The sequence below is a fragment of the Cryptomeria japonica genome, chromosome 2, assembly GCF_030272615.1.
Source record: "Cryptomeria japonica chromosome 2, Sugi_1.0, whole genome shotgun sequence".
Classification (NCBI taxonomy): domain Eukaryota; kingdom Viridiplantae; phylum Streptophyta; class Pinopsida; order Cupressales; family Cupressaceae; genus Cryptomeria; species Cryptomeria japonica.
The window spans coordinates 282,880,159-282,906,945 of record NC_081406.1 but is presented as its reverse complement, the minus strand read 5'-3'; positions in this window follow the sequence as shown (position 1 = coordinate 282,906,945).

Genomic DNA, 26,787 nt, shown 5'->3' with positions numbered 1-26,787 from the left:
AGACTTTTGATTGGTTAGTCAGCAAGATGGATGAATGGTATGACAATTTTTGTGTCATCCTCCAACAAAACTTAGATGAGGAGGAAGACTAGTCATTGTTTTTTACCTTTTTTTCCGCCTACAATTTTGGAGTGACAATGCCATTTTTGGAAGGTTGCTAACAAATTTCACCTGCCATCATCCCAGTTTCCAAGGTAGTAGTAGCTGGCACCTTCAACCCACATTTTAGACCTGACGGGATACAATACACAAGGACCACTAGGAGCAGTCTCAAGGTAATTCAAGGCCATGAGACAGGGTTCCAAAGTCTCAGTTTTGAAGTCTCTAGTCTGAGTCATATGTTTAGAACTCTGAGTCTAGGATCCAGTAACATGTCTAGGTGAATGAGAAAGTTGTAATGTCAATTTGTAGAGCAATAATAATGAGTCTTTTGTCAAATTTCTTGTAGAATTTGAAGAATTGACATATATTTTGTATTGTGGCAGAGATAACTTTTGAATCAATGATATATAATTCAAGTTTTTTTCTCTCCATTGTGTGATTCTATTATCTTTTGAATGGAATTGAATCAAGGATTTGTTTCATTCTTTACATTGTTGTGTTGCATGTAGTTTATGTTTATGCTTTGATTAAAGGAGTCAAATAAATTTCTTAAACATTTCGAATATGTTGTAAAGCAACATTTTCTTAGATCTACAAGCTATTTGTCAAATTTGGTCAAATACATCATGTATTTCATGAATTCAAGTCCCAATGGAGTAACACACTAATCTTAGCTTAATTAAAGGTGTTACAGTTAATTTTTGTATCTCATTTCGTCTGTCCTTGTTGCATTTTTTATGAGAATACTTGAATTATGTTTGAGTACATATTCTGTTAGTCTCTTGTTTACATGTATTTATTAAATGAAAATTAACAAATGTACAGAAAAACAATGACTCTTTACTGATGATGAATAACGATGAACTCTTTATAGAAATATAGAACACTTACACGTCATTAGATAACCGTGGTGATAACATTATATTAATAGCCACTTGCCATGAATACTAGATTCTAATCATGATGGGCCAAGGCCCAATGCCTACTTTACTGCAGTGCTGATGAATAACGATGAACTCTTTATAGCAATATAGAACGCTTACACATCATTAGATAACATTGATGATAACATTGTAATAATAGCCACTTGCCATGAATGCTAGATTCTAATCATGATGGGCCAAGGCCCAATGCCTACTTTACTGTAGTGTTGTTGAATAACGATGAACTCTTTATAGAATTATAGAATGCTTAAATATTTTGTCGCACTGAGAAGATTTCAATATTCATAACTAAAATACATAACCATCGAATACATAACTGAAATTATAAGAATACTCTGATAACAAAACCCGCGAAGACATAAAAAATATTGTTTTATAAATTCATATATTCCATTTCATGCATTCTTTCCAAACAGTAACAATATACAGAGGACTATTTCCAAAACCTCTATTATAAAAAGACCCATGATGCTAAATTATAGTCTATAACACAGGAGTAATCTAACTGAGTACTAGTCTACCAATAACAAAAAAAATTAAAAAGATGTAGAACTAGACCAAACGCAAATAGTGGTTTAGTGCCCCATTCTTCAAGCAGTTCAGGCCCGTCAGTGCCTTGGCATTGGTGCATTCACAACCTCTCATTTTGCCTGAGTAATCTTGGCCCTGACTTTGTTGGCAAGAAGGATGACAAGGCAATCCTCTCCGCAGTTGGCATGGGCTTCCCCTCTTGTGACATCCCTTACCTCCCCCCGGTCTTGAAAAATCCACTCCTCTCCACTCCCCAACTCCAGTTGTCCAACAATCTCATCAGCATCTTGTTTGCTGACTTCAGATTTGTCAAGAAACCCTTCACCGGTTAGATAGTCCTAGTGCCAATCATCCCATTCGAGTTCCTTGATTTTGGCCAAACAGAGGAGAAAATTGATTTTCATGCTTATGTTACCCTGTCAACCTTGTAGCAACTCCAATTGTTCAGTATACACAATTGGGTGTTTTACCACCTGAGGTCCCCCACAGTAGTAGTTGTCTGGTAGGGGAATGACGAGTGCCCCAGGTGCCCCATCCACATTTTCAAGTACAACATCAATGCCCTTCAGATACTTATGCTCAAATAACATCTGGGTGATATTTTTTGCCCATTCCTTGTAAACCCCCGCATATAAGAGCATGGCCAGGAAAAATGACGGGATCTCAGAGATAACCCTATGCCTATTACAGGTCAATAAAAACTCCAGACCTAGAACTTACTTCACCGGATGCATAATATATATGTGGTCATTCTACAATAAACCACTTATCAGTTACTTCTCCCAGAAATGATCCCTATAGTTTCATCAAATTGATCTTGATAGGCGTGTCCATTTCTCGCATCTGAGATAGTGATAACTCACTAGTACTATTGAGCACTTCCAACACTCTTAGTTTTGAAGTGTATAGTTAGACTGGAGCCACTTGAACCTCAATGTCCAATTTATAGGCAAACAATCAATTTGTCGGTGCCAGTGGGGTGGGTGGTCTGAATAGTAACCCAATGGGAAAGTTGGTGGGAGGAAGACATGCTTAATAAATTGGGATCATAAATAATTAATAAATGATATTTCTATGTAAACAATAATGAAGAAGAGTACCAATAGCAATGTATTGAATAAATTTTAATAAACAACAACCATTAATTGATTATTATTTTTTATTGGTAAATAGCTGGATAGGCCAGCACCTCTATTACTTTAAAAAAAGGAGGGAGGTACATATTGGGGGTGCCTATAGACCATTTATCACCCATATATTAAAAAATGATAGATCATTTCTAAAATTTCAAAAAATCCCACTACCTCCCAATCCTACCATATCAATGTATTCTTCTATTACATATTATCGTAGGTAAAACAAAAAGTAAAACAATAAACATCGACATAGATAAACAAAAACAATTTGTACCCTTAGCTCGAATCCTCCTCTGAGTTTTCCTCATTCTTTCACATTTCCAGTGCAACCAGGGTGTATGCTACCATAGGGCACTTTGCATTGCAACCCACATGAGCAAGGCCTTCCACGATCTCTACAATATCTATGTATTCATTCGGGTACCATAGCTCCCATGTTCCTAGCTCCTAGTCATTCCCATCCAACTCCACCCCATGCTCATCGACCCCAATGTCCTGTCGTCCCACCAAAACTTCCGAGTTGACATAGTCTTTCAGATTGAAGGGGTGGGATGATGCAAGACCTCCAAAGATGTAGAGAAGGAACGTTAGACTTCAATTGCACTCTGCAAAGGTTTCTCTAAATTGTTTTGGTTCTAGAGTCTGCACGAGCCCATATTTTTTAATGTTCATGTGCTCGGTCTGATAATAGAAACCAGTCAAAGGGATTTTTTTCTCTCAGTCAATATTATCCAACACCTCCTCTATTCTACCCAAGAAGTGTTGGAAATATGTTGGATTTGGTTAAGTGTTGTCATTGATTTCAACACTATATCCCGGTTGGAGACTATCCCAGTTAGTTTTGGTGATCATCTTGGTTTTGGCTATGATTCTGATTTGATATGATTAGATCTCTAGAATCTATTTTGGATGCTTATTTTGATGGTTACATGCTTTCTATATTCTAGTGGTTTCATGATTTGGTTATCGCTTTTGGTTTGTGCCTTTATCAGCACGTTCTTGGCTTTACCGACTTCTAGCACTCCTAGTTAGCTTTACTGATATGCTGTCTTCGTGACTTGGTCAGTGGATTTTGGGTCCAGCTTATGGAATTAGTTTCTTTCATGCTGAAGGTGTTTCTCTATTGTGTCCTTAGTATTTGGTGACTTTGCATTGGATGGTGTGTTATTATGATGGTCCTATTTGGATCCGATTAAAATTTGTGTTACTTCACTAAGGGTTTCTACCTGTTGGTGAAGTGTGTTGGATTTTGGTCTTAGCGGAATTTTTGGTAGATATAATTGTTTGGATATTTGATTTAGGTCCATTCTATGTAATTTAAATCATAATATTGGTGTGGTGGTATCATGTGATGTAATTTTTGTAATTATGAGTTTATGGGTTTAGGGTTTAGCCGACCTTGTCAATAAGGTTGATGATCTGTATTTATAGGAGACTTATTTATGTAATTTGAGGATAGATGGTTATGGTTGGTTAAATATGCATTATCAGAGAAAGGATTATGTGCGAATAGAGTCATATCATTTCAGTGAAGGTTGGAAAGGTTTTGTATTGTAGAGCAGACATCAGTGCTTAACCAAAACTGTATTAGGCATTAGTATATGCTACTTTCATAGTTCATTTCTTTCCGGATTGTAATCTGATGTTTATGTAAGTCAGTGAGACTTCCCTTTGTGATGAGCAGTGCACTTTAGGTTGTTGGCCTTTCTGCAAGTGCACACCCCATTGTAATTATTCATAATACTACTGTAGAGTATTCATCTGATTGTGGGTAGAGTTTCCCACTGTGGTTTTTCCCTTTCCAAATTTTCCACGTCAAAATATTGGTGTTATGTGTGTTGTTCTTTCATGATATATCTTTCATTGTGTTGTGCTCTGGTATAAGGTTTATAATTGAATTAATTGATGTACTTGTGAGTAAACTGATTCACCCTCCCTCTCAGTTTACTACCGGTATCAGTGCATTACAACAATTCATATTAGAGCGAGGTCCTCTCTATAGAAGCTTAATCGCTTGATGAGATTCGATGGCAACTGCATCAAGTTCTACATTCAATTCTTACTGGAAGGATAGTCCCAGATTTGATGGTACAAATTACAAAATATGAAAGGAGTGAATGAAGATTCATCGCATATGTCTTAGAGCTGAAGTTTGGGAGATAGTGGAGAAAGGGTATATACCCCATGATCCTAATTCTGGAACACCCACGCCTGCTAATGAACAAAAGAGAGCTGAAAATGATGTGAGAGAAAAAGAAGCATTGTTAAGCGTCCCATCTAATGAAAAGCTATTGAATGTCATAGAGTTGGAGAATGCTAAGCTGATCTGGACAAATCTTGAAACTCTTTATGAAGGTGAGCAGACTATGAAGATTTCTAAACTTGAAGGTTTTCGGGTAAGGTATGAAACTTTAAAGATGGAAGAGGATGAGAAGATAAGTTCTTTCATGGATAGAGTCAATGAGATTGTCATGGGTATCAAATGCTCCAATGGATCAATTAGTGAAGATGAAATAGTATCAAAAGTTCTAAGAGTTCTACCTTCAGCTTACAAAATGAAGGCTACTTCTATCAATGAACTCTGGACAATGTCAAGTACCCCTGTGACCAAAGATACACTACTTGGGAAATTGACTGCTTTTGAACTTGAAAAACTTGGAGATTAGAGTGTTGCTAAAACTGAGATTGCATTTAAAGCATTTTCCTCTGGTAAGAAGAAGATAAATTGGAAAGAGATGTATGCTAAGGATATGGAGGAAATTGAGAAAGAAGAAAGAGAACTTAAAGAACTGGAAGCCTTGATTGCTAGAAGAATTCCTAAAGGACTAGCTGGAAGTAAGTATGAAGGAAAAGTCTCTTTTAAATATTTTTCATGCAATAAGATTGGTCATTTTGCATCTAGATATTCTGAAAGAGCTTCTAGGAATCATGAAATATTTGTGATCAATTATAAGCCTAATCCTAAATATCATAGAAAACCTAGATTCAGAAGAAACAAGGATAAATCATGTTATTATGCTAGTGATGATGAATCTGTGAGTGGATCCGGTAATGGTGCCTCATCCAGCAAAGATTGGGTCTTTATTGCTACCAAGGATGATTGTCTAGAATCTTTCATTGAAGCAATACATACTGAGGAAAAGGCCTTAGCTGCTAAAATTGAAGAAAAGGATGAATGGTTTATAGATAGTGGTTGCTCGTATCACATGACTGATGACAAAATAAAGTTCTTATCATTGCAAGAATTTGATGGTGGATTGGTTAGATTTGGAAACAACAAGGCGTGTAGGATCAAAGGAAAAGGAGCAATATCATTGGATGGTAAGACTAATACTGATAATGTTTACTATGTTGAAGTTTTAAAGCATAATCTTTTGATTGTAGGTTAGATTATGGATAGAGGATTTCATTTGCAATTCAAAGATGGAAAATATAAGATCGTCAATAAATCTAGATTGGAGATTGCTTCGGGAACTCAGACCAAAGGTAATATCTTTCATTTGAACTCTGATGAGAAGGCTTGCTTGATTGCTCAGATTGATGAAAGTTGGTTATGGTATAAAAGGATGTGTCATGTAAATTTTGATTGCCTAGTAAAGATCAGTTCAATACTAGTTGTCAAAGATTTTCCCAAGATTGCTAAACCTCATAATCTAGTATGTAGAGAATGCCAAATGGGTAAGCAAGTTAGAACTTCTTTTAGAAGTGTACATGATAAATCTAATGAAATTCTTGATCTTATTCATACTGATTTGTGTGGACCAGAAAGGACTAAAATTTTTCAAGGCGATAGATATTTTATGTTACTTATTGATGACTATTCTAGAATGTCGTGGGTAGCATTTTTGAAAGAGAAATTTGAATCTTTTGATAAATTTAAAAATATATAAGGCTATGGTTAAGACTGAGACAAGACTAAAGATAAATTGCTTGACATCAAATCATGGCAGTGAGTTTACATCCAGTGAGTTCAACAACTTTTGTGAAAGGAATGGTATTAGGAGACAACTTTCTTCTCCTAGGACTCCACAACAGAATGGATTAGTGGAAAGAAAGAACAAAACAATTTTGGATGCAACAAGGACTATGATGACTGAAGCTAAATTACCTGATATCTATTGGAGAGAGGTTGTCCATACCATTGTATATACTTTCAACAAAGTACACATAAAAGGTGATACAGGTAAGATTACTTATGAACTATGGTTTGGTCATACTCTTACTATCAGATATTTTAGATTTTTTGGAAGCAAATGTTACATTAGAAGAGATGATGCATTAGGAAAGTTTGATCCTAGAAGTGATGAAGGAATATTTTTTGGTTATTCTACTAAGAGAAAAGCGTATATATGTTATAAAAAAAGATTGAATAGGATAATGGAAAGCCTGATTGCCAAGGTGGATGAGCATGGCAGTAATTAGATCAGATCATTTGATTATGGACCGGAAGATGAATTTATCAGACCTGAACTGGTAATACAAGAATCATCTGAGAACATTGAACTAGTGACACTGGTAGCATCAGAAAATTCAATAGTGATAGATGAATAGTAGAATGAGTCAGCAAATCAAAAAAATTCAAAGACTCCTAGGTATGTAAAACTAAATCATTCTAAAGATTAGATCTTTGGGGATTGTTGCATGATGTGCGCCCTTGGTTTCATTGTGTTGTGCACTATAGTGCTTGGGTTTGTGACATGGTATGCATTCTTTCTTGGGAAGAAGTTGGCTTCGTGGCTTAGTAACAAACAATCATGCACTTCATTGTCTATTGCTAAAGCATAATATGTTGTAGCTGCTACCAACTATACTCAGATTTTATGGATGAAACAAATGTTAAAGGATTTAAGAGTAAGTTATGATGAGCCTAATTATTTTCATGGTGATAATACTTCTACTATTGATATGTCAAAGAATCCGGTATTTCATTTGAAATCAAAACATATTTCTATAAGGTATAATTTCTTGAAGGAAAATGTTAAAGCAAAGGAAATTAGATTGGTTTATGTGCATACTAAGGAACAGATTGTAGATATTCTAATGAAACCATTGCCTAAAGACACTTTTGAATATCTCAAAGATCAATAGGGGGTTACCAACCCTCCGAAAGTGACTTAGAGATGCAGAGATGCATCAATTCGGTGAGCTTATCAGACATACTTTTCTGATCTGGGTTGATGAAGATGGTGTTACTACTAAGGGGGAGTAGTCAGTTGTTTGGTTCAGTACTCTTGGTTTAGTATCTATCCTTTGTCATTGATGTCAAAGGGGGAGAAGGTATTCATGTGAAAAATTTATAGATCTTTGTATGATGTTTTCGGATCAGTCTTTTCTCTTTTGGAGATTGTTGGCATTCCTTGGCACTTGGATGTTTTTCACATTCAGTGTTGCCATCAATGCCAAAGGGGGAGATTGTTGAAAATATGTTGGATTTGGTTAAGTGTTGTCATTGATGTCAACACTATATCCCGGTTGGAGACTATCTCGGTTGGATCTATCCCAGTTAGTCTTGGTGATCATCTTAGTTTTGGCTATGATTTTGATCTGGTATGATCAGATCTCTAGAATCGGATGCTTATTCTGATGGTTAAATGCTTGCTATATTCTGGTGGTTTTATGATTTAGTTATAGCTTTTAGTTTTTCCCTTTACCGGTTCGTTCTTGGCTTTCTCGGCTAGCTTTTGGTTTTACCAACTTTTGGTGTTCCCGATTAGCTTTACCGATATGTTGTCTTGGTGGCCTGGTCAATGGATTTTGGGTCTGGCTTATGGAATTAGTTTCTTTCATTCTGAAGGTGTTTCTTGATCATGTCTTGAGTGTTTTGTGACTTTGCCTTGGATGGCATGTTATTATGATGGTCCTATTTGGATCCGATTAAACTTTTTGTTACTTCACTAAGGGTTTCTACTTGTTGGTGAAGATTGTTGGATTTTTGTCTTAGCAGAATTTTCGGTGGATATAATTGTTTGGATATTTGATTTAGGTCCATGCTCTATAATGTAAATCATAATATTGGTTCGGTGGTATCATGTGATGTAATTTCTGTAATTATGGGTTTATAGGTTTAGGGTTTAGTCGACCTTGTCAATAAGATTGATGATATGTATTTATAGGTGACTTATTCATGTAATTTGAGGATCGATGGTTATGGTTGGTTAACTCTGCATTATCAAAGAAAGGATTATGTGCAAATAGAGTCATATCATTCCAGTGAAGGTTGGAAAGGTTTTGTATTGTAGAGAAGACATTAGTGCTTAATCGAAACTGTATCAAGCATTAGTAGATGCTACTTTCATAGTTCATTTCTTTCTGGATTGTAGTCTGATGTTTATGTAAGTCAGTGAAACTTCCCTTTGTGATGAGCAGTGCACTCTAGGTTGTTGGCCTTTTTGCAAGTGTGGACCCCATTATAATTATTCATAATACTACTGCAGAGTATTCATCTGATTGTGGGTAGGGTTTCCCACCGTTGTTTTTCCCTTTCTAGGTTTTCCATGTCAAAATATTAGTGCTATGTGTGTTGTGCTTTCATGATATATATTTCATTATGTTGTGCTCCGGTATAGGATTTATAATTGAATTAATTGTTGTACTTGTGAGTAAACTGATTCACCCCCCTCTCTTAGTTTATTGCCGGTATTAGTGCATTCTAACAAGGAGTGTTGAAACACCATCTAACACATTTTCTTCATGCACAGCTTGAATATTCCCAGATGAATCCCTATAGCCAAAAAAATTGTTAGGATATCAGAATTTAGCCAATAGAAATACCTAGCATGCAGAAATTTCATCCCCAACACTCTCTTCACCGCATGCAAGACTAGGGGTTGACCAGACTCCATGACTTGCCCAAGCCTCTTGTCTGAAATTTCTCCCAAAAAGGCCATTTGTTGTTTTGTAGCCTCCAAGAGAATTGGAGTATCCATATGCACAATGTAGAAAGGCATTTATAGAAAAACTCAATGGATGAATGTGGGTTGTATTAGCCTTAATTAGGCTTGGACTCTAAGTCTCTTCCATATTTTCCAACGAGTGTGAAATCATGACATATGAAGGATAGTATAATTTCTAATTCATTAATCAGGATATGTGCCATCTCCATCTCACCATAGCAGTCGATGCATATCCTTCAAGATCACATGAATCATTATAGCTACGAGATGGAAATGCTCATTGCTTTGTTTGTTCTTTTTCTTCTAGAGGTGTGTGATGTACACAAGTCATGAGGATAACCAGTCAATTCCTACTCAAAGGCTCAATGTTACAATGTCTTGTACATAATGAAAGAATAAATGTCTTTATCCCTCACCATAATATTATGGGAGCATTATTATGAACTCCCAATCTTACATCACTCTAGTTGTTAGATTATAATGACACCCCTGTAACTCTTTCCAATTCCATCCATTCTAAATAGGAAAATTTGTAAAATTTTGCAGCTATAGCTGCACATCAGAATAGATCTAGCTAGACAATACATTGGCATCAACCTTATTAACCTAAGACCATTTATGATGTACTTAGGACTTTGATTATCTCCTATAAAAATCCCTTCTGCAACTGCAATCTTTTGCATCCAAACATCTTCACATTACTAGCACAATCACATACTTATCTAAGAGAAACATTTCCTAAATGCAAATGTATAGCCCCTTGGACTTATTTATCATTTCCTCCCATGTCCCTGAGGTAATGATTCTTGATTTCCAATTTTCAAACAATGGTGGCAACATGTCATTTAATTCTGGCAATCATGCACGAAGCATACCCTGTAAACTACTCTCGAACTTGGTAAATATTGGTTGTAGCAAACCTAGTTGGATGCTCGAAAGAATTCAATGATAGGCTGGATCACTCCATGGCCTAAACTGATAAGAAAGCCTCTGGCACTCTGTAAACTTAACATCACGTGTCACTTCTTTCTTGGATTCCTCAAACTTCATTTCACCATTCAAATGCACCATCAAATGGTCTTGACTAAGACTACCTGGCACATTTTTACTTACGTGGTTCTACATAGTGACACACAAATGGTTTGGCCAACTTATCAACAGGTTGGCCACTCGCTGGGGCGTTGGAAGGTTTATTTGCCTTTACAAAAGATCAAAATTTTTATGAACTGTCTGGGCCTTTATTTGTATACTTAATTATTAATTATATAGTTAAATTTAATTAAGTATAATCAATGAGTAGACTGTAGTTAATTCATTCATGAATGGTTGTTGGCTATTAGAAGATCAATGACAGAATCTCTATTTCGGATCAAGGTTGTGAAGCATAAAAAATGTTCAGAATGTTTCTGGAAATCTGTGACATGTGTCAGTGTGACCAGTAGTGCTCGTTAAAATTAATATAACTTTGAGACTACGTCGACTATTATATGAATTGTACCATTTTTTCCTTGAAGGTTTTGATTAAGTGAAGTTTTCTTTGGACTAACTAGCTAGTAGCTAACTAGGGAGATTTCAGATTCAAAAATGAGATTGAGGGATGCAACAAAGTCTACCAGCACCAGTCTATAACTTGTGTATTCGCCAGTGCAAATTCAAGATTCATATTCTGAGTAAATATTGAACACATATACTTTCATTGTAAAACCTAGGATTTAAGATTTAAATTTTTGAGCTTGTGTAGTTGTAGCACCATCTTTTAACCATTACCAGTGATGGGAAAAATGAAAAGCACAACAATGGGAAATATAGATTGTACCAAAGTAACCGAACTAGTTAAAACCTCAGGTTTCACTGATGAATACCATGATATTTTTTATCCTATGATCCATGGTAAGAAGCAAACAACACAAATTAGATTTGCATTGCAGAATAAGTGGGAAACTAGAACTAAAAATTCAGCAAATAACCCTCAAATTGGAAAGTTTATAACCCTAAAATAGGAGTGGAAACAAATAAAATTGCATCGTGGGATTTTAGATTGGGACACATGTGTTGGCTTGATGATGATTATCATGTATTCATCACTTGTTGTCATTGATGAATCACTCTCACACACACATATGATTACATTGACTACCAGTGTAACTTCATTGATTTACACTATTAACCGGTATGTTTAAGGTCTATCTCTAACCGGTACTCTATGTCAATAGGTATGTGCCTAAGAGATAACCTGTGGTTACATTAAGTCAGAATAATAATGAAGATAAAGTTGAAGATTAAGATCAAGTGGAAGATTCTAGGACAACAATTCACATATTGTGGTCCAATCGGTATTGATTGTTTTAACCGATATCCATTTTTGTGATGAGTTACTAGCACCATTTGTATGGCGGTCATTTTTGTGATGAGTTATGTTTAAATGTCTAGATACACTGCACCTAGGAAATTGTGTTCCTATGGCCGACATAAGATTTTTATGTCTATTTAAAGACATCTTAGTGAATCATTTTTAATGATGAGGAGAGAACTGATATAGAAGAGGTGATCTATGCAGATACTTTTTCTAAAGAGCGATAAGTGTTTAAATGGAGATCAGTGTTGAATGTACTTAGAATGATTTGATCAAGCAAGTCTTGTGCTACTCAGAACAAATCAAATATTTCTTGTTGTTTTCTAATCATTACAACAGAATCAAATCCCCTAACTAGGTAAGCTCTAACAAGCTTCATTGTACAAATCCTCTAACAAGGTGATCCATTAGTTTGGATTCTAAAGTCCTCCAGCAAGGTTACTCTTAACAGGGTAGTACTCTTAACAGGGTATAAGCTTCTAATCAAGCTTGGGATCTCTAAACAAGATTCGCTCCTAGCAGAGCGCTTTGTAAGACCTTAATCGGTCAGTTTTCTATTACTGCAGATAGTTAACTTGTGAGTTCCATCTCACCGTGGTTTTTACCTATTTGGGTTTTCCACGTATAAACACTTGTGTTATGGTGGATGTTCTACTTTATGTGGATGTTGTTATTTCATTTTGGATAGCATGTATTTTTTTCAAATTCTTAGTTAATTTCATCTACCATTTAGTCTTTAAAGTTGTGCTTGTTTTGGTGTCACTGATTCACCCCTCCACCCACCCCCCCTCCCCCCCCTCTCAGTGCTTTTCAAGACCATCAACATGATGTTACCTCAAGTTTTCCTTTGCCCAAAAATTATCATGTTGTGCGCTAAAAATTATGATGAAATTATAAAATCAATTGTTAATAAGAATACCCAAAAGGAAATTTTATTCATCACCGAGAAATAATTTAAGAGTTTGTTGGACATAGGGCTTGGAGCAGAAAACTCAAACATCCACATTGACCTATAAAATCTTGCAGAGGAATATGAAGTTGTTAGTGAAGATGAGAAAGATAGATTTGTCAGAGGTATAATAGTTGATGGTGTCAACTTGGATCACAACCATAAGCCTCCTTATAATTTTGATACTTTTGTGCCATGGGTTAAGGATACTATTCTCAGATTGGAAAGTGATATGATAGTGGGTGCAAGCCTTCTTCAAATGATATTTAATATCCATTGTATTCCTCATCTAGTCATATATAATTTTGTTGAACATGTTGTTTAATCCATGCATAATAAATTTGTAATGATTAAAGGAGGTAGCTCTAAGACATTTAGGTTCACAACCTACTTGTGTCATCTTCTTCTAGCAAAACTTTATGGAATGTTCGAGACCAACAAGCTTGAGATTCAGGTGTACAAGAAAGACAAGGATAGAACACTGGCTCCAATATATGAATGAGCACCTAAGATAAGGATGCATGATAAAAGAGGGAACTACACCCATTTTGTAGACTTATTTTTGGTACCAATGTATCATAAAATTATAGACAGTCTAATGCCTAGATTGTCTGTCTTGTAGAGATCGCATTCAACTTGGATCTGAAATACAATTGGCGGTCTGGTTCCTCATGGAAGAATATACAATGTTAAGGTTTTATTGAGCACGAATACAACCCCACAAACTTCCAATAGATGTGACAGAGAGGGTTTTTGCATTGGAATATGTATGGCAGATGGAGACTACAGATGAACTCTTCTATGGCTAGTAAAAGAAGACCATATTTCCTTTGTTACCTTTCTCATGTGGAGGGTTCACATTTGAGAGAAAAGAATTTAATGTGGCACATAATTTTGTGGAGATTTTTAATTTTGATGTTGATAGTTACTGGCAGTATGACCTATGCAAGGTCATTCTGAAAAGGCTTCAAAAGAATCTGAACTCTGCAAGAAAATTTCAACATGAAAGTAAACAATTGCTAGAATTGTTGAAAAATAGGGACTCTTGGGATGAGGTCAAAAAAGTGATGGAGGAAACTACCACTAACAAAAATATTTCAATAGAAGAATTGTCATCACAAATTATAGCACAGGGAACAATAGAGCAAGGAAAACAAAATCAAAATGAAAACAAGAGGTCTAATAATTTCTACCAAAAATATGCTCATCGATCTACAAAATCTATCCCACAAAACATAAAGACAAATTGTGAGGACAGAAGGTGGATTAGAACTAAAATTACTTATTTTTGGACTATGAGGAATAATCTTGATGAAATCCCAAAGGATTTTGAGTCTAGCAAATTGTGGAATAATGAGCATCCCAATGAATCATATGATGAAAGTGATAAGGATGAGGATGAGGATGATGTCAATGATAATACCAATACCATAGCAACTCAAACAACTACTGCATACTCTGGGTTTGCAATATTGAGTGAGTCGATGAAAGAAAAATATACCAAAGGGGCAACCCTAATAGAAAATTTGGGTTATGAAGGTGGTGGTCTGGGTCCCCAAGGAGAAGGCGAATGGAAATCACTATCAACATAACTTGTTCCAAGAAAAAATGGTGAGACACCAGTTATTGGAGGTGAATCATCACATGAAGGTATTACTCATAACCCTACTTCTTATTTTGTTGAATCTTCAAATCTAGTTTATGTAGACACTCAAATTCAATCACAACCACTAGCATAACAAGGTAATCCTATTGGTGGTGAATCAAGTGCCACTGGTGGGGAATTTGGGGATATTGCCCACACTCATATTCAATCATAACTAGAACATTGGATTCATCATGGTGTTGAATCAAGTGCCACTGTCATTGGTGTGGATGGTACCAACACTTAGATACATTCACAACCAGAACATGCTATTGGTATTGAATCAAGTGCCACTGCCACCGGTGAGGATGACATGGGTACTAGTACTAGCTGTCATGAACAAGAGAAACAACAAGAGATCCTCACAAGAGGCCAACTGTAGAAGATATTATACACTTACAAAATCCCATGTGCAGTGATCAAGGCAATGTGAAGAAGCAAAAGGTTATGACAAAAATGACAAGTACATGAACACAGACTCTATCCATTGCCACTCCAAATCTATTGTTTGAAGCTTCAAAACAAACCTCTCAAAAGAGTCCAAAAAATCCACTTGCAAGTGATAGTGGGACAGGATTAGGAATGGGTGTTGTTAATCCTCAAAATGCATTAGTTAGAAACACAAGCATAGGTGGAGGTGTGTACATCGCTACAAATGCTATTTCACCTTTCAAACATTCAATTGCATCAGCAACCCTAGGTTTTCATTACAATACTTACTTTGATGAATTTATATAAAAATCAAACATGAATAAAGAAAAAAAGAATAAATTGAAGAGGGATGTGGCTACTCCTATTTCTGAGGAACGACCTACATCGAACAGGGTAATTCCCACATATGACCTAAACATCGAAATGATGGAGTACATGGTTGTTGTGCCACTAGATAATAATCAAAATCTACCATAGAGTCAAATAGATTCCTCTCAATTTCACGTTAGCACATTCCATATGGATTTTTCCAAAGTAAAAAATGTGGACAAAATTAATGTGTCAAGAAAGACCAACAAAGTGGTCTACACAACACTGGTCAAGATGGAGAGAGAGAAAAGTAAGTTGGAGAAATGAATAGAAAAGTTACAGACGGACCTAGAAAATGAAAAAGCAAAGAGGAAAGCAACAGATAACAAGTGGATTGAATTATAGAAAAGGATATAAAATTATGACTCTACATCAGAAATTACAGAGCACGAACAGATGGAGGCACAACTGAATGAACTAAACAAAAAATTGGCTGAAAGCAATAAAGAATTAGATAATGAAAAAGCTACTTCAGCCAGATTATAAAATAGTGTGGAGACTGCTTGTGCCACAAACAAACATTTATAGGAGAAATTGGATCATTAGAGGGAAAAGGCAAAATAGTGGGAAGAAAAAGTAGACGAAGAAAGAAAATCAAGTGAAAAAATGGGACAAGAGCTACGGAAGGCTGAAAATATGATCAGAACTTTGGAGAACAGAATGAACGAAAATTCTAAAAAGACAGTGAGGTATATAAAAGAAAAAATTTGGGGGAAATAATGAAGAGGAATGACCAGTTGTGTCAGTGGTTTCAATTGAATGAAAGTGTGAGAGGACACTATGTAAAGGTCAAGGAATACATTGGTTAGAACAAAGAAGTAAGTTCAAGACAGGAAATTGCAAAACAAATTTTGCAAACACTCTACAAAGCCAGTGACAACTATTTGGCAACAAAGGGAATTTCCAGTCGTATTAATGCTTCTAAAAGGCATTATCTATCATTTAAAAATGTGAAAAACTACGGGAAGCAGAGGAATGTTTGGGTATGGTTGCAAAAAAGGTGATGAAGCTGGATGAAAAGGAACAAAAATTGATAGAGCTTGGTTTGTCAAAGAGTGTTAATGCAAACAATCAATACATTGGAAATGTTGCTTTCAAAAAGAAGATGGAGGAGAAAATGAATAATGATGTAGAGAAGTTTCCTAAGGATAGTAGTGAGGAAAGTTTTTTGGGTTACATCAAACCATTGATAACCTTGAATGCAATATTGAATGAAACATTGGTGTCAAATTCATATTCCTCTTCCAAATATGAAATGCTAACAAACGTGCAGGTTGTTTAACATACATTACAACAAATTAGACTTCCATCAAATGCAAAGTGGAGCACCCTACAAAAACTTACATGGTGATTTCATAATATGTATTATCAACTCAGGCCATCCCAAAGATGTAAACTACGCCACAATGCCATGTAAACTTGTTTATATGAAAGAGATAATATAAATTACAATTTCTTCTATCTTCTATGACTATGTAACTTTGTTTTAATCTAATCTTCATTTTAATTTTTAAAGGATTCTGAGAAATATTATTTCGGAAGGGTTTTGTGTAATTGGATTATATTTTACTTTCCCATATGCAATGACAACTTGTAAAATAAATGACATATTCACTTTCAGCTGAAAAATAAACAACATATTCACTTACGGATCCAAGTAATGAGAAGTAGAACAAATAAAATTTATCCCATCATGGATATTGGAATTAATAAATGTATGTATGTATACATATATATGTAACATGTAGTTGTAAAAAAAATAGTGCATCTCCAATTACAAATGGAGCTTTTTCTTTGTAAGTTTGTTCAAAAAACTCTCTACCTTAGTACCTAGCAGGCCCACCACCCAAGAAATTTTTTGACTTGAGTCATATGATCATTCTTATATTGATCATGCACTATCGCCACAATCCTTTAAAACTTGATCATCCAATACTCAATGGAGTAAATTTTGTCCAGCATAGAATTCAACACTCCCATGTTTATAATGCCAAAATTATCATATCCTCTTGTTGCTTATCTATTAACATTAAGGAAAAAATCATACCTCCAGGTTGAAAAATCTCTTCAACTCCCCTTCTGTTATCAAAATAGGAGGAACCTATATTGGTTAGTCATCATAAAACCTCTCCAACTAAATAAACTTGTCATGAAAAAAGATACGATTTTGTAGAATATTGCAAAACTCATCAAAATTTTCAATAATTTTCAAAATGTAATTGCCAGTAATATCATCCAAATTTGCATGTTCCAACAACAATTGTAAACATTTGATTTGAGGAGACCAATTTTTTAAGTAGCATCTCAATCTGACTATTTCCCTGAAATGAGACTCATTCATTGTATTATGCAATTCTTTATAAGTCACCCAAACGAGTTCAACAACATCATAGATGTGGGTTATCCTATGCTACTGCAGATTTCTAGTCATCACAGATGAATCATCTATGACCGGTAGTGTGGAAAAAGAAGGGTGGAGTGACAAGTCATTACTCTCTTCTACCAAATCACTGACTCTCTTATCCTCATCATCGTTTGAACTTTTTTGAGCCACTTTGCTACTTCAGCCTTGAGCGTCTTTATCTTGTTTGACAAGGTACTATTCTGTTCAACCAAATCATTGACTCTCTTCTCTTCATCATCATTTTGAACTTTTTTGAGATACTTTAATCCTTTTGAGCTCATCTTCCAACCTTGCTACTTCATCCTTGAGCACCTTTATCTCTTGTGACAAGGAATTATTCTCTTCAACCAAATAACTAACTCTCTTCTCTTCATCATTGTTTGAACTTTTCTGAGCCACTTTGCTCCTTTTGAGCTCATATTCCAACCTTACTACTTCATCCTTGATTGGCTTTATCTCCTATGACAAGGTGTTATTATTTTCAACAAAATCACTTACTCTCTTCTCTTCATCATCTTTTGAACTTTTCTCAGCCACTTTGCTCATTTTGAGCTCATCTTCCAACCTTGCTACTTTAGCCTTGAGCACCTTTATCTCCTGAAGTGAACTTGAAGCAGAAAAAGAAGTTGAAGTAGGATGTGGAGAAGGTAGGAGTGACACCACCTTATTATACTCCTGCAACAATTTTTCATTTTGAAGTTTTAACTTACTCAAATCTTCTAAAAGCTTGTTAACATTTGCCTGATAAGTCATTGTCTCTTTTGTGAAGAGCATTATAGATATGTTAGGAGGTCTCATTTTCATAACAGTCAAGTTACCAGTAAGATCTCCTACCCTCTTCTTAATTTGGGCTTTCTGAATCTGGTCATCAATAAATATTGACCACACTGTCAATGCCTCATTCTGAGGGCTATAATATGACCCAAAATACAACTCCTGAGATTGCTCTTCAGTTGGTAAAGCTTCCAACTCTGAATATTCCTTTCTTACGGTGTCCAATACAATTGTAGAAGAGAGGTCCCATCCTTCAAGTAACAAACATCCACTATCCTTACAAAATGCCTTGCCTCCTCAGGGGTCATCTTTGATATGAAATAATTAACCTCAAAAAATTCATCTATAAATCTATCAATATTGTTGTCTGTCAAATTCCTTGATGCCAACCTTTCTCTGAGCATATTGGAAAATTGCTCCCCTTTTTTTTTAGGACAAAGTCCCCGAACTCTCGGGACTACACAAACCTATCATCGGACAGAAATGTAGAGCATGCCAATGGTCTAACATCATCTTCTGCCTTTACTCTTTCAAAATTTATGACACTTTGTTCCTCCAATTCAGTATATACCACTTTTTATGTTGGGTCAATCTTTTTCATTTTTTATCTGCCATGTGTATTCTCCACTGAACTTTGACATCAAAAGAAGCATTTCTAATTAAGTCCTCAAAATGATCATGCTCATGAACAAAGGCTACCAATCTAAACCCAACCCTGGTCTAATCAATAAAGTGTTCTGGATCAAAATTTTTGAATTGTACAAAATTCATCTTGTATGGCAGTAACTTGTAATATAATAGGTCAAATCCTCCTTTTACCAAGATCTCAAAATCATAAAAAAATATGGTTTTTGGGAGGACGAAGCCCTTCTTTACCTTTGGGTTTCGTAAATGAGCCTTGTCAGACTCATTCAACTACCAAATTATTTCTAAGAAAGCAATTCTATCTGGTACATATCTAGGAAAAACATGAGGTTTAATTGGTGCACCGTAAACTCTAATGACTATGTACCTAGGGTAGAAAAAGTAGTCTCCCTAGTTATGACAGATTCCTAGCTTGGGCTCTAACTCAAGAGGCCTCAAAAATCTCCTCGCCGTGTCTGATAATCTTCAATTGATTGGGTACCCCAAATTTCGTAGCACAACTCTGACAAAGAGTTCCTCAAACATGACATAATTTGGAGTTTTCATAGTGCATGTCCCATAAATACATCCATTCTTGGATAGGCAACCTCTGGTTTTATTCATCTATATTTCTCAAATTCAGCTCTGGGCCCTAAGGGCAAGGAGAAACCTTGCTTCCACCATACAAAATAATATGGCACAATAGAGAATACCACCTAAACCAAACAACAGGGATTTTCTTTTGGATATCCAAAAGGGCTTCGTGAATAGCATTGGAAATGAATGAGGTAAAGTCAAAGAAGGTGTTGCTATAAGTATGTTGGATTTTGGTGGCCAACATCATAAGGTGCACAAGCATCTTGGACTTTACATTTATTCCCAACTCTTGGTAAAGTGCAAAGTAAGTGTATATGAAATAATCCTCAAAAATTTCATAATCAAAGGGCTCAACATCTATCTTCCAAAATGCAATAGGCTTCTCGTCCCCCTTCTTCCTTCTATGAAATGGAAGCCATTTAACCTTGAAACTACCTTTGTCCCTATTGTATTCCCTCCCTAGAAATAGAAAATCAATGGGCACCCGCACCTAGGCATTAGAGTTTAACATAAATGTTTCAAAAATAGATTCCCTATCAAACTTAGCCAACAAAACACCCTTTTCTGTCGAGATAGATCTACTATCTAGATTATAGATTTTTGCCACAGCTCTAATTAGGTCTACATTGACAAAAATGTTTGGGACAACAAGCCTTCCCAAATCCAATCTCCATGCATTATTCACTAGAATTGGGGCTCTACTCATGTTGTAAAAAAACATGAACAAATTCATTCTGCTAATTGGCATGTAAGGATCCCCACACGATGTTGCCCTATCCACAACTCTATCAGATATAATATCTGTAACCTGGGCATGCCTTCCCCTTTTCAAAGAACTAGGCAATTGAGCAATAATTTCTTCATCTGGGGCCCTCTTAGCATTAGCTCAACCTCTTCTTGAATTTCCACTCATCCAATTTAAGCTTATGGTATTTAAAAAATGTACAAACAATGCTTCCAAAATGAAATTGAGTATTCAAAATTTATGATCTCACAAAATCACAATCTGAGTACTACTTTTCTAAAACTAAGCCTAAAATACTGAGAAAACCCTTTCGTAGATAGAAAAAATTAAACCGAACTACAAAACACCAACTTACTTGTACTTGACGTTGCACTTAGCAGTGTCAAAGTTCAAACCCTTGCAGTTTTGTTAGATGCTAAATTGCTAATGCTTGGAGTACTATTGGACTCTTTGAATTACAAAAGTTCATCAACTACGACTCTTCATAAATATTGAATTATCTAAAATTTAATGCAATTATCAAGTGACCAGGCATGTTTGAGGGGAACCAGTAGCATAAAACAAACCCTACCCCGTAGTTTTGAACCTGAGCCATTGATCTTAATTGGTCAAGAAGATCGTCGATAGTAGTAAATCAATTATTTGGAATCTATTTATAATAAAAGGGGACACTTGGTGTAATTCTGCATAATCGCATATCAGTGGTAGGACCCATCATTTAAAGAACGGACAATAATTTATTTGTTAATTAATTATAAGAGGGTCCCACGAAGGTCTGTGGCAAGCTGTGGCTTTGTTGCACTATGGTGGTAGGCCCATATTGAACAAAATGTGATAGAACTAACCATTCATATAGTACCAAACCCACGTGGCACTATTCCGTGCCATCGCATATTGTTAGTAGGACTAGGACCAACCACTTGAAGATAAAATTAATAGTTTAAAACTAAGTCACGCCATAAAAATATTTAAATGATTTCATAAGTTATTTGTTAATTTTTTATAAGAAGGTCATGAAGATCTATATCATGTGGCAAGTTATGGCCTCATTGCACTATGGTGGTAGGCCCATCTTGGACTACACGCGATAGAAGTAACCTGTCATATAGTAGCAAACCCATGTGGCATTATTTCGCATCATCACATATTGTTAGTAGGACCCAAAGAATGAAAATATTAATAGTTTAAAGGTAAATTGTGACTTAAAAATATTAAAATGATTACAAAATTTATTTGATAATTGTTTATAAGACGGTCCCACAAAAGTTAATGGAAAGAAAATTTGATAAACATAAATTGGAAATCTAATAAATCCAAATTGAAGACAATGTTTACAAAGATTATACAATGAAACATGCAACACGATAAAGGTACTCAAAATTGCAGCAAATTAAAATATAATTTATAAATTAAAAATTAAAAAGTACACGTTGATTTATACTAGTATAAAGAAATCAATTTGGATTTCGCAATACCATTCATGATTCATGAATTACAGTAAATAGTATAAATCCCTAGTAATATCTGGGTCTCGATAGTCTCCTACAAAATACTAACTCTCACTGACTGACAGTTGACTTGTCATGACTGACCTGAATCCAATTGCTAATTCATCTCATCGAACGATACTTCACTTTATCTTTCATTCTCCCCTTCATTTTGCTCACTTGCATTATTCTCAGCACAGCTACTAGAACTTGATGAGCTATGTGTTTTAACACTGTCATTTCTAGCTGAAATGTTGCCTAACCCTCTCCTTTTAGTTGTGGATGTCTAGTGTGTGAGTGCCCTCTCATAAGGGAAATTTTTGACATTATACTAACTAGTATAAATCCTCAAACAAACTTCTAAGTCCTTGTTGAGTTTGTTTCTTGTCTTTGATTTTAAGAATCCCAATGCACTGAAAAACTCTCTCATCCTCAATAGAACCCAAAATCATCATTTGACAAAAGTCAACCAGTTTGAAATATTCTGAGATTTCATCACACAATGTTGAGCTCTGACTATTATTGATCCTGGTAGGTACAGACTATCCAAATCCTTAACCTGTTCATGCATTGTTAGTGCAAAACGGGAAGATTTCTCTGCAAGCTTAGTTCTACTTATAGCTCCTTCTACTTCCTTTACATCAACATTGAAATTGGCACTCTTACCAAAATAATTCACCAATTCTAGTAGCCTCTTATGAAAATCTTGTGGATCAAGCATTCTCCAAAAATTAGGATAGACGATAGACATGGCTTCTAATAGTTCCTCCTGAGGGAATCACTTTAAAATGTGTGTTGAAACCTCTTTTGCAATCTTCTATAAATTGGTTTTCACAATACTCACAATGTCATTGAAATCTTCCACTGTAATAGATCCATCTCTTATTCTAGTAGACCGCGTGCTAGAACACATGCCATAGTAGAACATTGGTATCTTCCTTCCACGAACAGGGACACATAACTCACCGCAATCATTAAACCATAAATAATTATCAGCATGGCCCAAATCTATAATCTGATTCAATTTACTAAATGTTTCATCATTGAAAGGATAATCATTTAGATATTGATTGTCAATGCCCATGACATTCATTCTACACAGCGTAGCATATTCTTCAACATACATAGTTCTCTATTGGGCTTGTTTAATAAGCAAGTTCATTTGGTTCAATAGGGGAGAATACCAGCCAAGGTTAACAGTGTCTCTACATCAGTTAACCTATGCAAAAGTGTAGCACATTGAGCATCTTTCCTTTGTTCATACATTAGACCAACTAGGGATCTATATTCTGAAAAAAATCATTCTATGGGTCCACGAATGGAGATCCATCTGGTCTTAATATCCTTAAGTATCTTGTTACCATCGGTTCTTCCTTCAGCAATTTTTTGAAATTCTAAAAAATGTTTGGGACTATGATAGAAGTATGCATAGAGCTCATGAAATATCTCATCAACTCTGGCTACCTCTTCATGATCGTGCACAATTTTACATACTAAATTAAGTTTGTGCACCATGCAGTGAATGGGAACCATATATGGTGCAATTCTCATTTCTAGCCTTGCACATAGACCATTCCTATGAACTTGCATCACTACAGATCCGTCTGCTCCTACACACACCAACTTTTTGGCAATTGTAAAGTCATCCATACTAGCAATTTCATTTAAATATTTCTTAGCTAGTTCATGCATACTTTGCGCCTTGGTGTTCTCCATCTTAACAACACAGAGTAGATGAGGGTGTCAGACATGGTTTTGGATAGTATACACATGCATACACATCTAACAAGTATTGGCCACTGCTATAACTTCATCTAAAGATAATTCAATATAGTTTGAATCCTTTACTTTTTCCCATAGATCAGTTATTTCCACTTCAGCAAGACAACTCACCAAATCCCTCCACTATTTACTGACCAATGAGTTGCAGGATATCTTGGAACACTGAGAAATCTTAATAATCTAGGAATATCAAAGTATTTTGTCATAGGATGACCTCTTTTGAAAAGATTAAAAAGAGTAGTCAACTGAACAGTTTTGGACATATATGTTTCATCCATAACCTTTTGAAAATGAGCATCAAGTGAACCCATGTGTTTTCCTTTCTCCTTTTGTTTTTCTTTACTCGCATTAAAATCCTCTACATACCTGACATGCTTACATTCTTCCTTATTTTTCCCTCTAACCATTGATACTTCCTTTCCGTCTATGGTTTGTTTCTCATAAACTTTATCGATGTGCTTTTTAATTGTATCCAATTTCAGCTGCAGTTTTTTGTCCTTACCATGTTTCCAAGTACATATTGTACAAAAGCATTCTACTAGAGGTTTTCCTTTCTCTGGATTTGGCACTAGCTCAATGAATGTGTACTTTGAACTCCAACTTATCTGAAATTACCTTGTTGCATCCCACTTCTGCCCAAGTTTTGTTGATTTTCTTCCCCTCTTCTATGCATTGATAGGAGCAACATTACCAGTATCGTCACTAGCAGCATTACCGCTATTGTTAGTAGTAGCATCACCGACATTATCAGCAGCAGCATCACTGCCATTTACACTAGCATCTGTGTCATTATCAGCAACAACATAACTAGCACTGCCAGCAATAGTGGCATTGTCAGTTGATAGCATTATCGATGTTGTCAACCAAGACGATTGTTTCAGTCTGGCTACTCTATGTACCCATTGGAACATTCTCTGTAACAAAGCTAGAGGCATTGAGTGCAAATGTTGATGTTGTAGCTCAGCTTGAGTGAGTGCAAAAGTATGACTTTATATTATTATTTTGCATTTGGATGGCCTCCCTCTGTCACTTTCAGGAGTCCTGCCACTCAACATCTCTTACTAACAAAAACTGCAAGAAGGAATCTGATTCCTATAGGCTATGAAATACTATAACAAATAAAAAGAGGGAAAAATAAAATAGATAAACTTTGTAGCTTGTTGTAGCAATGCATGCTATGTAAATAATAACAGATTAAAATGGAAAAAACTAAGCCATCACAACTAAGCTGCAAGAAAATTTTGAAATTAAAATGACAAACATAGACACACTAACAACTCAAAATGGCAAACACTAACATCAATATTATATCCTTTGTCACTTACCATTAGTTTCATAGTGACAGGGTCCATCAGTGACTCAACATCTAAATAATTCCTTGGCAACTTGTGTCCAGAGAAGAGCATGTGGATTCTAGAAGTGCAGACTGATCCGAACAAGGTGTAAACTGTAAAATGTCACCTTCTCATGTATTTATATAAAAAAAAATTGGCGAATTGCGCACCATTCTACAATTAGGATATAAAATTTTCTCAAAATTGAGATAGATTAAGGTGGTGCAATTTTAAATTTGAAGGCGAATTATGGAGTTGGCATTAAAATTCAATACTAGTGGGGGCGAATTGGGGCTAGCCTCAAGAACAAAATAATTAATGTTATTGGCGATATGGCCCCTCAAAATTTAAAAAGTTTTGTGTTGATATTGGCAAATGCATGTGTGCCCATTGGTGGTTTCTTGCATTCGTCTGAAAAAATTTAGGGTGAAATTATGACTAATAAATATTCAACCCATTTATGATCTGGTGGTGAATAAACCATGTTTCAAAAATAATCTCCAATGAAAAGGTGGCAAAAAAAAGGGACCATGGGACAGATTTTGCATGAACATGATGTGATCCGATGACTCATATAACGGTTTTATTCACCAAATTCCCGACGCGATCAACCTACACAATTTGCCAATTGGTGAATATTTGTCACTAAAAAAACCACTGGAATTGGTATAGAAAGACATGTGAACAACATAAGAAAAATTGGACAAATATTAAAAACTACATTTATCTCAAACTTTTGATCACCAAAGATACCCATAGAAATGTAAGAAAAAACATGGGCATGGGGCAAGAAGAAGGCGAATCAATCAAATAATATAACGACATATTTAAAGAAGTGTCTAAAACTTTGGAATAATCTCTAACAAAGAAGAAATGCATTGAATGGTTCATCTCTAAGCTAACACCAAAAATCATAACCTCATCATTTGAAGCATACGTGCATTAGCTTGTCAAGTAGAGAACTAAACATTGAGAAGAAAACACAAAGTTGCATACACTAAGGAAATAGAAAGGCTAGAATTATAATTTGAACAATTTAAAATCAATTCTTTTGGCTAAACATGAAACTACATAGAAAATATAAAGACCAAGTATATGGTGTACCTACTACTCTAGGGAAGGACATTAGAAATAAATTCTCAACCTTGCAAAGAGATGAAAAAGTTGTCACACTTAGGGTAGACCTAAGGATATCTCTAATAAAAGCACAAAAAAATTATTATGACATAAGCAAAGAGTGGGATGACCATAAAATAGATGATTGCCCATCACTACTATTTAGACTTTGTGGAGAAGAAGAAAATCATGAGCCCTAGTATAATCATCAATACAATAATAAAGAAACCATAGGCCAAGACACATGGCCCATATCAAATGTCCTGCAAAAAGACCCCTTTAAATACTCAAGACCATGGATATAAGGTTCTAAACTAGGAAACAAAAGAAATCTCCACACACTTTAGAATATACCATTGCAAAATCAAACATCATAGCCACCTACTTACTCAAATGAGGATATAAGTTACTATAGTAGTTACAAGGTGAAAGAGGTAGGAATAGAAGTAGTCGAAGAAGAGCATATGAAACCTACTACAAATATGGCAAATAAGGACACTTAAAAAAATAATACAGTGAGGACAAAAAAAAAGTGTTGGACATAATGGATCACTGAGAGGGGGGTGAATA